At 44.9% G+C, this 12,741-nt stretch overlaps 3 non-coding genes across 3 annotated transcripts; all 3 read right to left on the reverse strand.

Annotated features, from left to right (window-relative positions):
- Positions 1 to 2,607: 2,607 nt before the first annotated feature.
- On the reverse strand, positions 2,608 to 2,680 carry trnal-caa (transfer RNA leucine (anticodon CAA)). The gene has a single exon. It is a non-coding gene; the product is annotated as a tRNA-Leu (tRNA).
- Positions 2,681 to 10,366: 7,686 nt separating this feature from the next.
- Positions 10,367 to 10,439, reverse strand: trnam-cau (transfer RNA methionine (anticodon CAU)). Its single transcript has one exon. It is a non-coding gene; the product is annotated as a tRNA-Met (tRNA).
- A 751-nt stretch (positions 10,440 to 11,190) lies between these two features.
- Positions 11,191 to 11,263, reverse strand: trnaa-agc (transfer RNA alanine (anticodon AGC)). Its single transcript has one exon. It is a non-coding gene; the product is annotated as a tRNA-Ala (tRNA).
- Positions 11,264 to 12,741: the final 1,478 nt, after the last annotated feature.

Consider the following 12,741-nt stretch of genomic DNA (forward strand, 5'->3'; position numbering starts at 1 on the left):
CCCAGCTGTGGAACCGCTACTGCTCCCCCACAGAGGCTACTAACACGTTCGGAATCGATTATTTCAGCTTCGGTTTTGAGTTTTAAAACGCGTTAAGAAGTCCTTCCGACAGAGCATGGGCCAGGTGAGAGGAAATGGTGTTTTCACCGGGTCTCGGATGTGTAAAGACGCCTATAAACTGCTAGTGAGTAATATAAATTCATTAATGGTGAAGTAATTAATTTCAGTTTGTAGTCTTTTTCTGTTGTTTCCGCTCTTGATGAAACCAGACAGTTGAGCCACTTTTAAAGACACAACTACACTAACGAGGAGCGCGTGTCTACCGCTGAGCGAGAGATCTGTTCACTGTCAGGAGACATTTCCTCTCAGGGCTGATCTTTTAGGTTTCAGCGTTTAGTTCATCTTCATCCTTCTTTTTGCAGGAGATTGTAATAACAATTACGGATTAAAAAAAAATCTAACTCAGATTTTCGAAAAACTTCTAAAAGTTGACCGACTGCCCCTTTGGAAGGGAAATGTATATAAGATCTCTCTCCCTGCTTCAGAAACTGTCATCACACTGGAGAGAAGTTACACGTGTCCATACGCGCTTCTGACAGGAATCACAATAACATCGCAGTGAAAGCAAATGGCGTTTTCAACTGTTTAATTGCACGTTATTGTTGGAAAATGCAACGGAATTCGTTATTCTTCTGATATGAGTTTAAACAAACGTTTAATTGTAAGTGAAGTCAGCTTCTTAAAAATGAAACCAGCGCCCCGTCGCAGAAACGTACCCCGGTCTCCCGCGTGAAAAGCGGGGATCCTCCTGTGCGCCATACTGACGGGGAGCGACCGCGGTGAAGTTAGCTTGAAGCTCGAAAGCGATTTTGGCCTGTAGCGTTTTCACAAAATCCCCTAGAGTTACGAGAACGATATTTAGGAATATAAATATATTATAATTCTGAGAAGTATAGGACTGACCTCTTTAACAACGCACGATGTGTAATTCTGCGTCTGTGAATTGAGAAACAGAGATGTCTGTTTTATAAAAGGCGAGAGAGTGGCATTCAAATCTGTCGCAGATGCGCTGGGTTATATAAGCAAAAAAATGTTTATGAAGAAGGTGAAATACTGCTGTGTATTTTCCTCTTGTTTAGCCGCCACTGCCGGCTATACACAGTATGATAATATTGCAAATATCGTATTATCTTCAGCTGCAAACAATTCCTTATAGTTACAAAATTTCACCTTAATATTCCATGTTAAGTGGATTTAAAGATGATAAACAGTAGGAAAACAGGTTAAATGAAGATAATCGTTTCATCAACATCTACCGCTCCACGAGCGCTTTAGACTTTAACTTCAACACAGTGATCACTCGGCACTACTACACCGCGCTCAGTGATGACTGGGCTCTATCTACATTAGACATGCGCTTTCACAGCCTAGCCCACCTGCTCAGGACCTTCTCGCTGTCTCTAAAGAAGAATTACACGTCACTGTGACAAGCCTGTCTTAGAAGTGCTCTGTGCTCTGTTTACAACAAAAACCACAGCCCGCTTGAGTCTAGGTCTTACTGACAGAGAAATGTATTTTTTGAAATTCTTGGGCTAAACTTTTATTGTGTTGTTTTGTTGTGCTTCAGTCATCTGTTTGACCTTCCTCGCGGGGAAATTATAAAGACTCTACAGTTCGGACACCTACTCTGATATTTCGATCTTAAATTAAGGTCTGCTTCTTTTGACGGTCTTATTATGCAAAGAGTGTAAGACCCAAGTGCTCGTTTATTAAAGTCCGAGATCCTGACCGATTTGACTTTATACCGATAATTGCAGCAAATTAATGAAGAAAAGAGAAACACGAGAAAAAAACTGCTGCACACATGTGGCCAGTCTTAATGAGCTGTTGCTGTCAGACGTGTTTCTGTGTTAAACGCACAAGGACAAAACCAGCCCGGAGACTCCGATCGAGCACTGGGCTGTGCTTTTCTCCCTTGGAAAGGTCACGCATTCCGCGAGGTAGGCAAGAACACGCGTGTATGAGCGAACAGGACCCACCTGGCACGAGTGAATGACCCCCCCGCGAGCTCACTGGCAGGAGAGAGGGGAAGGGTGGGCTCGTTGGTTTAGTCCAAGCGAACGGCGCGAGTCTCACTGCACTGGTCTGTCTCCAGTCTCTGGGCGCGAAGAACACCTGTGAAATTTGAGGGGCAGCTTGTTGCAAGGCTCGTTGGTCTAGGGGTATGATTCTTGCTTTGGGTGCGAGAGGTCCCGGGTTCAAGTCCTGTCTTTTTTTCTATTATTGTAGGAAGACATATCCAGCCCTCCTCGGGAGCACAGCAGAGCGAGTGTCGTGAGGTTATAGCCAGGTGCTGCAGCTGACGGGCTGACTGCTGGTTTACAAGATCCGGTGGTGGAGACACCTTCACCTCTAAGAGTTTATCTGCAGCTCTCATGTATCATTATTTTAAAAAGGTGTGAGTGGACACCGAGCATCATAGCGAGGGATCGAACTGTGTTTATCGCGGACTAAACATCTCGTATTCGGCGTGGAAGTGAAGAACACGCGTGTGGGAGTGAACGTCCCACGCCCCATCCGTGAAGAGCCCGAAACAGCACTGATCCCTGCCCCGTGTGAGGATCGATTTCACGACCTTCAGATTTTGAGACTGACGCGCTACCTACTGCGCTAACGAGGCTGGACGATGGCTGAGTTGCAGTATGAACTCACACGATATGATTTCAAATCAATCGGTGAGATCCACACCATCCGCTGTCACAATAAATCCCAATCTGTCATTTAGGATCCCAGCCATTCCGGAACAAACTGTTACTGGCTACAGCTGAATGAGTAAGCATTCCACTACACTTGTTGTACACGGCAAAAAAAAAAATCTTGAATCAAAAATTCATAAACGATTTCAGAAGCTTGCTCTTTATTACGTTTCATATTCCTCGCAGTCATGTAAAGTATATAAATATTAATATGCTGTATACTGTGTACATATATAGTTTCTCATATACAAGTGTGATTTGGGCTTGAAACATGTCATCTGGTAATGGAGCAAACAGCCGGCGATACCGGACAGCCCTTCCCTCCTGTGAGTCCTGTTGAAGCGAAGCTCTGCTGTGCTGTACTGTACTCTCACCCGCTGTGTGCTCGGCACTAACTGGATTATATAATAATGGGTTGAAAGGGACACATTCTGACGTGGGTTTAAATTCAGATTGACTCCTGTGTGTTAGAAAATAAATAAATAATCAATCAATAAATAAATAATCAATAAAATACATCGCAGACGTTCTCCTGTTTTAACAGGTTTCCCGTGGAAGGGTTAAGTTACAGTTGTATAAATTGAAAACGTGGCAGTGAGATGTCACACAGATTTTACAGCGGTCAACGCAAAGTCCACACAACATTGCAAGTGAGACAGGAGTCTGTCCTCTCTAGTACATAGAGCGCAAAAGTTGCAAGATCCAGGCATCGATCATGCTTTGAATTGATGGGGAGACAGGTAACTTTTTAACCACCTCACTACAGTTTAAAAAAAACAACGTTTGTTTAAAAGTTCATCTGAAGAATAAACAACTCCGTTAATTGTTATTTTATTGGATTTCTAATCCCTCGCCTTAACCACTAGGCCATGACTACACGCACAACCCCTAACCGGCCTCCTATGACATGTTTCCAGCCCTGACTCTGAGCAAGTCCGACTGTGGAGATTTCCCACAGACCTGAGACGGGCCAGTGTCTAAATCAGGGCCGGGGAGGGACACACTCTGTCCCACGAATCGCACTCCAGCTCACTGGCAGGAGAGAGGGGAAAAAGGTGGGCTCGTTCGTCTAGGGGTGTGATTCTTGCTTCGAGTGCGAGAGGTCCCGGGTCCAAATCCCGGACGAGCCCCTGTGTGTGCTCTTCCTCCACTTCCACTGTCCTGCGTCCTGACATCGCTGTCTCCCGTGAACACGACTGCAGGAGCCTCGTGAGGACTCCTCACGGGCACAGCGAGAGCTCGAGTCCCTGTCTGAGCCTGGATCCTTCATCTTCTTCACCGTGTGTCGCTTCCTCCCCTCCTGCCGGGCACCGTCACTGCCCTCACGAACTCCAATAATCAAAAAAGAATTTCTAGCTATTATTTATAAAGACACATAAGTGAAACTATTCCAGACGAAATTTTATATTCATTTTCTCGATTGATTTTTTAGAATAAACAGAGTATCACATGGCACCATGAACAACACGGAAAAAATGTGAACAATCATCACGTCACGACATACTTGGTAGTTAAAAAAAAACTGCAACAATAATATAAAAACTGGAAGAAAGGAGAAGAAAAATGAAAGCAGAGTCCAAACCACACGCCCCTGTCTAAGGATGCCAGTGTCTCTTGGACGCCATAGAATTGAATCAGTAGGAAATGGTATAAAGCTTACTTTGATAAATGTCAGAACCTCCGGCTGTGCTACCGACACTACTCCCTCTTCAGCACTACTAACACCTGCAAAAGAGGCTATTTCAGCTTTTTTGTTGAGGTTTTAAATGCTGAAAAGTGCTTTCAATTTTGCATGGCCCAAGAGAAAACAAATGACGTTCTCATCTGCTCTCGGATGTTTCATCTTCATTTGTTACGGGAGAGTGTTACAAGAAATACAGAAATTTTTAAAAAATCAAAAAATTTGGACTCACGCCTGTAGGACAGCCTTCACTGGGATCAAAGACACGCTTTTGCCCTGGAGCTCTCTGATTGGCTGTGATAATGTAGGGAAAGAGCCAATCAGCTGTTTCCAAACCTTAAACAGTGACATTGGGGTATTTCCACCCAGAGATGATATGAAAGCTTCTCTTATCCGAATCGTAGACATTACCAGTGTCTTTTTGTGTTGTGTTACAGTGTTGTGTTACTGGTTCAGTACAGTGTTATTCTCATAATGTTGTGTTACTGTATTCAGTGCAGTGTAATTGACACAGTGTTGTGTTACTGGTTCAGTACAGTGTTACAGTGTTTTGTTACTGGTTCAGTACAGTGTCATTGTCACAGTGTTGTGATACTGTTTTCAGTTTTGTTTTGTTGTGTTACTGTTATTATGTTGTTTTATTGTGCTACAGTCATCTGTTTGACCTTCCTCTCAGGGAAATTATAAAAACTCTACAGTTCGGACACCTACTCTGATATTCGATCTTAAATTAAGGTCTGCTTCTTTGACGGTCTTGTCATGCAAAGTGTGTTAGACCCATGTGCTCGTTTATTAAAGTCCGAGATCCATTGATTTGACTTTATATTGTAGCGGCGAGGCTTAATAATAAGGCAGAATTAAGTGTTTCTGAGCTTCCCAAATGAGGCCCCATTTCTCTGTTCATCTCTGTGGTGCAGCCACAGAGAGACCATTAGTGCAGGGTGATTTAAGGTCCTAGGACAGCTCCCAAAGGGGGATGCACTTAGCTAAGTCTGGCTATCATGATCAATGGTCATCCATTGGCGCCTATCTGTCTAGGGAGTGCCAGATGGACATCTGGACTGCATTCCTAAGTGTCAGGAGTAAGTGACTCATATCTCACCGTGGTCAACCAATCAGGGACTGGTAGGGCCGAGTAACCCACGTGGGACTCTGATGCCCATGGAACTTTCAGCCAATGAATGAGCTGAAGTTCCTCCAGGTAAAAACAGGCAACACAGAGAGCCTGAGAGATTCAGATTCAATGAGAGCCTGAGAGATTCAGTAAGATTCAGGAGTGGACTTCTGTGGACTGTTCTAAAGGGAATTCAAAGGAGAATTCCAGGGCAGGACGGCCCAGGAGCAGAAGGCTCCCAAGGGCAGGACATTCTCGCAGCGCGCCTCCTGACCATCCTGAGACTCAGCCCGGACAACCACGGAACGGCCAGTGTGTCCGAGTGCCAGAACTTTCCTTTGTTCTAAGAGTCTAGAGCGGAGGTTGCCAGAGAATAACCAGAGGATCCACCCGAGGTTAGCACCAGCAGCAGGCCTCGTGAACAGGTCAGAACTGTGGACAACTGAATCACTATTCAGAACTAGCCCTTCATCAGGAACGAACCGGTCCTCTTCCTGACTTGCTGGGACCCACAGTCATCTTTTCTCCTGTGCACAAACTTTGCTAGTTAAAGCCAACACTAACTAGCCGGTCAGTGAGCATCAGCAGCGCACCGTCGCAAGCCGCACAGCACAGCCTGGCACACAGCCAGAGAGCGCGGATTGGACAGCAACAGCCTGCAACTGTTTCTTTGTGCCCGCAGGAGATCTGAATCCCCAGAGATTGGATGAGTATTCAACTTCAATGCATTACAGCTCGAGAATTCAATTGTTATCCCAACCAGTTGATATCAATTTAATTCCTAAGAGTTATGTACTTGTTTTGAGTATCTAATGTAGAAGTTATAACCAAGTTCATTTACGAAACGGTCTAAATGAATGATATACTGAACGTATGTCCTCTTGATATGTGTAACTCTTCGTAACTGATTGAATATATACCTTTTGTATTCTGATAACCCTCACGATAAGATCTGTTAGGTTTACATGCATATTCTATGTATTAATAAATGTATCCTCGTGTATTAGTACCTGTGTGTGTGCGTTGTTTGAGTTATGTCGCATGGTTGGATTCTAAAGCCATCAAAAGAATCAACTTTGTGATTTACTGCTACAATTAATAATTGTCTCAGTAAATGCCCAAACCCTACAGAACTGGTGCCTTCAGAGAGCCACTACATTTACATTTTGGCCGGCTATGATTACATATTTGGCGTCCCTGAACGGCTATGAAACATTACAATACCGATAATTAGCAGCAAATTGACAAAGAAAACACAAAACACGACAAAAAACTGCTGCACATACTGCACACATGTGGCTAGTCTTAAATGAGCTGTGTGATCTGTTGCTGTCAGACGTGCTTCTGTGTTAAACGCAGAAGGAGAAAACAGACTGGAGACTCCGATCGAGCAATGCGGCTGTGCTTTTCTCCCTTGGAAAGGTCACGCATTCCACGAAGTAGGCAAGAACACGAGTGTATGAGCGAACAGGAACCGCCTGTGTCAGATGAGCAAAAAAAAGTCCTGGTCCGTATGAGGATCGACCTCACAACCTTCAGATTATAAGACTGACGCGCTACCTACTGCGCTAACGAGGCCAAATATGAACCTAATCTGAAAACGAGCCACTCAGGGTTTTCAACCGTCTGTTCCCTAATCTAGCGATGCTCCCTCATGGATATTGAATCCGCCTTTTGATCTCACCAATACTTTTTCTCCTTGTTTCTGTTGCGAGTCCGTCTTTGAGATCCCACCTCGCTCAAGTCCTTCTGGCTGAAGTGGCCTCCCTGCCTCAGCAGCGAGCCCTCGTCAGCCATCGACACGTCTGCGGCTCGCTTGGCCCTCCGACTCCCGATCTGCTGAGATGAGATTTCCTGAGCCGCGCTTCATGCGGAGAGAAGATGAACAGGAGGCGCAGCTGTTCCACGCCCAACCCGCTCTCTTCGTGCTCAGTTTTGGGATTTCTATCTCTCTATACCGATACTCACCAGCGGATTCACTAAGAAAACACAAAAGGTAGCGAAACAGCCCCACTGTTTCATTTCAAGAGCTGTAGAGTCTCTCCAGCAATCAGAAGTTCCCGCGGGTTTAGATAAATTAAACTTTAATTGACTTTTTTAGACTTCACCCATCAGATGGCTCACAAGAGCCAAACGCATCTGCGAGGACCGTAGCGGTGTCGCAGTGGCTCATAGGACTGGCTGGCAACTATGTCAGATGGCCGAGTGGTCTAAGGCACTGTGTTCAGGTCACAGTCTCCTCTGGAGGCATGGGTTCAACTTCCACTCCCAACACACAGCTTCTCCAAACCTTTATAAATATATAGAAATATCAACTTAATCACGAAGAGAGCGGGTTGGAGTGGAAATGATGCGGGAACGAACCTGTGTCAGTCCGGGAGAAAGTGGGGTCATGTTTGTAGTCGTGGCTGAGTGTTTAAGGCGATTGACTAGAAATCCACTGGCGTCTCTCCGTGGGAATGCTGCCGACTACGTTTACTCGTGGAAAGGAGTTTTGGAGTTTTTGGATACAAACTGAATCGACTGCATTGGAGACCCACCTGAACGACAGTTAGATTACGGATGAGCTGGTGCCTCGCAGCTCCCGGATTGGCTGTGATTATCTCAGTTATGAACCAGCACATTTAAAAAAAATAGATTTGAAACCCCCTTATATCTAAATGGCCAGTTTCCTGTCAGACCTTTAAACATTTATCTGAAGAATAAACAATTGCGACTTTTTAAACAATTTCCGACAATTAAGAGAAATGCACTTCTTTTTGAGCAAGATCTAGACTCAGGTTTACGAAGTGAAAGTAAATCTGATTTCTTCACACTAAGAAAAGTCTTTTCAAGGAAGAGACAGTGGCCCGTACGGGGATCAAACCCGCGACCTTGGCGTTATTAGCACCACACTGAGCTAACCAGCCCTGTGAAAAACATTTCCAGATCTGACCCTGAGCAAGTCAGACTGTGGAGATCTTCCACAGACCTGAGACGGACCAGCGTCTAATTCAGGGCGGGGGAGGGACACATTCTCAGTCCCAGGAACCGCACAGTAACCAGGACGATCAGAGGTCCGAGTTCAAATACCAGAGTGACACCGGCTGGCGAATCCCACTGGTGACACACAGCTTCTGTCATGTTGTTTCATAACCTCGTACCTAGAATACATACTGTATGATTTCAGGATTTATTGAGCCACCGCGACACCACTATGTTCCTCGAGTATCACACTGGGATTAGAAATACAGCAAGACTCCGGCATTCAGATCTGTCGCAGATGCGCTGGGTTTTATAAGCAAAAAATGTTTATGAAGAAGGTGAAATACTGCTGTGTATTTTCCTCTTGTTTAGCCGCCACTGCCGGCTATACACAGTGTGATAATATTGCAAATATCGTATTATCTTCAGCTGCAAACAATTCCTTATAGTTACAAAATTTCACCTTAATATTCCATATTAAGTGGATTTAAAGATGATAAACAGTAGGAAAACAGGTTAAATGAAGATAATCATTTCATCAACATCTACCGCTCCACGAGCACTTTAGACTTTAACTTCAACACAGTGATCACTCGGCACTACTACACCGCGCTCAGTGATGACTGGGCTCTGTCTGCATTAGACATGCTCTTTCACAGCCTAGCCCACCTGCTCAGGACCTCCTCGCTGTCTCTAAAGAAGAAATACACGTCACTGTGACAAGCCTGTCTTAGAAGTGCTCTGTGCTCTGTTTACAACAAAAACCACAGCCCGCTTGAGTCTAGGTCTTACTGACAGAGAAATGTATTTTTTGAAATTCTTGGGCTAAACTTTTATTGTGTTGTTTTGTTGTGCTTCAGTCATCTGTTTGACCTTTCTCGCGGGGTAATTATAAAGACTCTACAGTTCGGACACCTACTCTGATATTTCGATCTTAAATTAAGGTCTGCTTCTTTTGACGGTCTTATTATGCAAAGAGTGTAAGACCCAAGTGCTCGTTTATTAAAGTCCGAGATCCTGACCGATTTGACTTTATACCGATAATTGCAGCAAATTAATGAAGAAAAGAGAAACACGAGAAAAAAACTGCTGCACACATGTGGCCAGTCTTAATGAGCTGTTGCTGTCAGACGTGTTTCTGTGTTAAACGCACAAGGACAAAAACAGCCCGGAGACTCCGATCGAGCACTGGGCTGTGCTTTTCTCCCTTGGAAAGGTCACGCATTCCGCGAGGTAGGCAAGAACACGCGTGTATGAGCGAACAGGACCCACCTGGCACGAGTGAATGACCCCCCCGCGAGCTCACTGGCAGGAGAGAGGGGAAGGGTGGGCTCGTTCGTTTAGTCCAAGCGGACGGCGCGAGTCTCACTGCACTGGTCTGTCTCCAGTCTCTGGGCGCGAAGAACACCTGTGAAATTTGAGGGGTAGCTTGTTGCAGGGCTCATTGGTCTAGGGGTATGATTCTCGCTTTGGGTGCGTGAGGTCCCGGGTTCAAATCCCGGACGAGCCCGTCTTTTTTTTCTATAATTGTAGGAAGACATATCCAGCCCTCCTCGGGAGCACAGCAGAGCGAGTGTCGTGAGGTTATAGCCAGGTGCTGCAGCTGACAGGCTGACTGCTGGTTTACAAGATCCGGTGGTGGAGACACCTTCACCACTCGGAGTTTATCTGCTGCTCTCATGTATCATTATTTTAAAAAGCTGTGAGTGGACACTGAGCATCATAGGGAGGGATCGAACTGTGTTTATCGTGGACTAAACATCTCGTATTCGGTGTGGAAGTGAAGAACACGCATGTGGGAGCGAACGTCCCACGCACCATCTGTGATGTGCCCGAAACAGCACTGATCCCTGCCCCGTGTGAGGATCGAACTCACAACCTTTAGATTATGAGACTGACGCGCTACCTACTGCACTAACGAGGCTGGACGATGGCTGAGCTGCAGTATGAACTCACACGATATGATTTCAAATCAATCGCTGAGATCCACACCATCCGCTGTCACAATAAATCCCAATCTGTCATTTAGGATCCCAGCCATTCCGGAACAAACTGTTACTGGCTACAGCTGAACGAGTAAGCATTCCACTACACTTGTTGTACACGGCAAAAAAAAAAAATCTTGAATAAAAAATTCATGAACGATTTCGGCAGCTTGCTCTTTATTACGTTGCACCTACGTTTTGTACTCCTCGCAGTCATGTACATTATATACATATTCATATGCTGTAGACTGTATATATATAGTTTCTCATATACGAGTGTGATTTGGGTTTGAAAGATGTCATCTGGTAATGGAGCGAACGGCCGGCGATACCGGACAGCCTTTCCCTCCTGTGAGTCCTGTTGATGCGAAGCTCTGCTGTGCTGTACTCTCACCCACTGTGTGCTCGGCACTAACTGGATTATATAATAATGGATTGAAAGGGACACATTCTGACGTGGGTTCAATTAAGATTGACACCTGTGTGTTAGAAAATAAATAATCAATAAAATACATCGCAGACTTTCTCCCGTTTTAACAGGTTTCCCGTGGAAGGGTTAAGTTACAGTTTTATAAATTGAAAACGTGGCGGTGAGAGGTCATCGCCTCCTTACAGCGCTTGACGCAAAGTCTTCACAATGTTGCAAGTGAGACAGGAGTCTGTCCTCTCTAGTACGTAGAGCGCAAAAGCTGGAGAATGCGGGCATCGATCCCGCTACCTCTCGCATGCTAAGCGAGCGCTCTACCATTTGAGCTAATCCCCCTTCCTCTGCTGGTGATCACACTAAATCCCTCACGAGTCCTCTGTGCGATCGCACACTCGTGAAAAACACACTTGAAATCGGAGCACGCACGACCTCTCCGGCTCGTTGGTCTAGGCTTGCTGTTTGGTTGCGAGAGGTCCAGGCCTCAAATCGCGGACATGCCCTGTTTTATTCCATGATTACAAGAACATACGTCCAGCTCTCCTCGTATTTTCTGCTTTTATGAAACGACTATAGTAGCACAGCAAAGCGCGTATCGTGATCACGCCTCACTCAGTGTGAGGTTATAGCGAGGTGTTTTAGCTGGCGGGCTGTTGGCTGGTTCACAAGAACCGGTCGTGGAAGGATCTTCACTGCTCGGACTTTATTCTGCTCTCATGACAGTGGAGGTGACTTTCAGTGCGCTTCACTGCTCTCTGAATCTGGCACACTGTTAGAACAGAAATTCTCCATGAAATAAGTCCTGGATTTTCTCCCGTTCCAACAAGTTTCGGGTGCGTGGTCAAAAAAATGTCATAAAAACGACAAAGTGAAGGCTGAGAAAACATTAACAATGTACTTTATACACAACGCAAGTGTTTTCGTAACCCTAGGAGGTTTTGTGAAAGCGCTACAGGCGTGCCAAAATCGTTTTTACATTGCTATTTTCTCCTGTTGGTTTTTTAGAGTACATCTGATTGACTGGTCTTCTCTCTTGTGGGGAGACGGGACTCTTCAGAGAGGGAGTCTCCCACTTGCGTGTAATTAGCAGGAACCGCAGAAGCCCTGAATCAGAACATTTCTAGTGCTGTAATTGAGCAGGAAGTCCGAGCGGTAAAAGCGTTGGACTTAAGATCCAATAGACATAAAAACCACGTGGGTTTCATCCCCAGTCCTGGTAGACTCTCCTTAATTAAGGAGCAAGTAAAGGTTTATTCTCTGCTGAGAAGAAAACAAACACAACATTTCGGCCGTGGAGCCTTCGAGTGTCTAGAATTACACGTCATTGTGACAAGACCGTTCTCTGTGCTCTGTTTACAACAAAAACCACAGCCCGTCTAGGTCTTTAAGCGCTTTGAGAAGCGACCTTTAAAGGCGCTATATAAAATAAAGTTTATTATTATATTACTGAAAGAGAAATGTAATTTTCTCTATTTTTGGAAATTCTTGGGATAAACTTTTAAAGACATGTTGATTTGTCATTTGTCAATTTTTAACTAGGCTAAAAACACCTTTTCTAGAAATCCTTTTCCATCTGTCTGTGCTACGATCCTCCTCACACACTACTAACACGTGTAGAATCAGTTGGTATTAATGAGGTTTCTAACGCTGGGAAGTTATTTTGACTGAGCTTGGGACCAGTGAAAGCATACGGTGATTTCACCTGCTTTCAGTTGTTTATTGACGCTCATGAACACTCAATTAGTAACTAAGAGCGCTTGGTTTCATCCTTTTAGTTTCATTGTTTTCAGAAGTTAATCGTAATATTTTTGTCAGCG

This window comes from Atractosteus spatula, chromosome 5, assembly GCF_055471065.1.
Source record: "Atractosteus spatula isolate fAtrSpa1 chromosome 5, fAtrSpa1.hap1, whole genome shotgun sequence".
In the NCBI taxonomy this organism is placed as follows: Eukaryota; Metazoa; Chordata; class Actinopteri; order Semionotiformes; family Lepisosteidae; genus Atractosteus; species Atractosteus spatula.